Below are 2,144 nucleotides of genomic sequence, written 5' to 3'. Positions count from 1 at the left end.
TTGAGTACTCTCTTGTCGTGTTACTTCTGAAAGGTGTCACAGTTATCAGTGTAAAATTTCATCAGCGATTTTTCTGGCCATCTGAACAATAGGTTTATACCCTCCTGCACCCTCACACGTTCTTTCTGACTGTGAATAACCGTCTCATCTTTGTGTCATCAACAACATTATTTATCATTTCCCCCAAACTCCATCCCTCCAATTCTTATCGTCATCTTTTATGAAGTTCACTATTTAGCCTTGATGTTCTTCGTGTTCTTCAGATGTAGTTTCACAGGAAAAGAACTGAGAATTCCATTCTCTTGTATTCTTTTTTCTATTTCGATGAATTTACCGCGTGATGCAGTTGAGTTTTTTTCTTATTTTGGACAAATTTTATTTTGGACATGGAGCTCAATTCCCCTTTTATTCTAAACGCCTCTGTATGTTTTATTCATAAGGCTTGTAAGTAATTAATATTGGATTAGGTTTAGGTGGTTTTCACTGCAGCATTTGTGTTTTATGTGGACCTGGATAATGTTCTTTCTATCGTTCCCTGCAACAGTCAGAGCTGAAGGAACTTTCCGTCTGTACGATGGACACAGATTCAAAATTTTGTTTGAAACAGCTAGAGAGGTGATGATAAAGATTCAATTAACTTCTACAGATATAGCCTCACGGCAGGAGATCAAATTATATTGTAAGTCACCTTGAATTGGAAACAAATTATTAAAACATATGCTCACTTTTCTTCATCCTGTAGAAACAGGTCCAAAAAATGTTCTTACAGCTGCTCCTGGGATTGCAGGCAGTCAAATATTTCATGTAGCCTCTTTTGCAGTTAATATGATTATCGTAGTTTATTAATTTAACATTTTTTTCTATTTTGTTTTATTAGCATTCAGAAGCAAAAAAAAAGCAAAACAATTCATTACTTTCTTTCAAACGAATATTTTTTAAAAAATATCTTTTTAAGGTGGTTTACAAAAAAACAAAAGAACTGTCTATAACTATAGGCCGGTGAGTCTTACCTCCGTTGTGGGCAAAGTCTAAAAGAGAATTGTAAGGGATAGGATTCATGGACATCTGGATAGGAATAATGTGATCAAGGATAGTCAGCATGGTTTTGTGAAGGGCTGGTCGTGCCTCACAAACCTTATTGAATTCTTTGAGAAAGTGACTATGGAAGTGGACGAGGGTAAAGCGGTTGATGTGGTGTATATGGATTTTAGTAAGGCGTTTGATAAGGTTCCCCATGGTAGGCTACTGCAAAAAAATTCGGAGGTATGGCATTGAGGGGGAGTTGGTGGTTTGGATTAGGAATTGGCTGGCTGGAAGAAGACAGAGGGTAGTAGTTGATGGTAAAGGTTCATCTTGGAGTGCAGTTTCCAGCGGTGTTCCGCAAGGATCTGTTTTGGGACCATTGCTGTTTGTCATTTTTATAAATGACCTGGAGGAGGGGCTAGAAGGTTGGGTGAGCAAGTTTGCAGATGTTACGAAAGTTGGTGGAGTTGTTGACAGTGAGGAAGGATGTGGTAGGTTGCAGCGGGATACAGATAAGCTGCAGAGCTGGGCAGATAGGTGGAAAATGGAGGTAAATGTCCCTAAGTGTGAAGTGATTCACTTTGGTAAGAGTAACAAGAAGATGGAGTACTGGGCTAATGGTCGGATACTTGGTAGTGTGGATGAGCAGAGGGATCTTGGTGTCCATGTACACAGATCTCTGAAAGTTGCCACCCAGGTAAATAGTGCTATGAAGAAGGCATATGGCGTACTGGCTTTTATTGGCAGAGGAATTGAGTTCCGAGTCCTGAGGTCATGTTGCAGTTGTATAAGACTCTGGTGCGGCCGCAGCTGGAGTATTGTGTGCAGTTTTGGTCGCCATACTATAGGAAGGATGTGGAGGCATTGGAACGGGTGCAGAGGAGGTTTACCAGGATGTTGCCTGGTATGGTAGGAAGATCGTATGAGGAAAGGCTGAGGCACTTGGGGCTATTTTCACTGGAGCAAAGAAGGTTTAGGGGTGACTTGATAGGGGTGTACAAAATGATTAGAGGTTTAGATAGGGTTGACCATGAGAACCTTTTTCCATTTATGGAGTCAGATATTACGAGGGGCATAGCTTTAAATTAAGGGTGGTAGGTATAGGACAGATGTTAGGGGTA

The sequence above is a fragment of the Hemiscyllium ocellatum genome, unplaced genomic scaffold, assembly GCF_020745735.1.
Source record: "Hemiscyllium ocellatum isolate sHemOce1 unplaced genomic scaffold, sHemOce1.pat.X.cur. scaffold_452_pat_ctg1, whole genome shotgun sequence".
Classification (NCBI taxonomy): domain Eukaryota; kingdom Metazoa; phylum Chordata; class Chondrichthyes; order Orectolobiformes; family Hemiscylliidae; genus Hemiscyllium; species Hemiscyllium ocellatum.
This window is presented reverse-complemented; position numbering follows the sequence as displayed.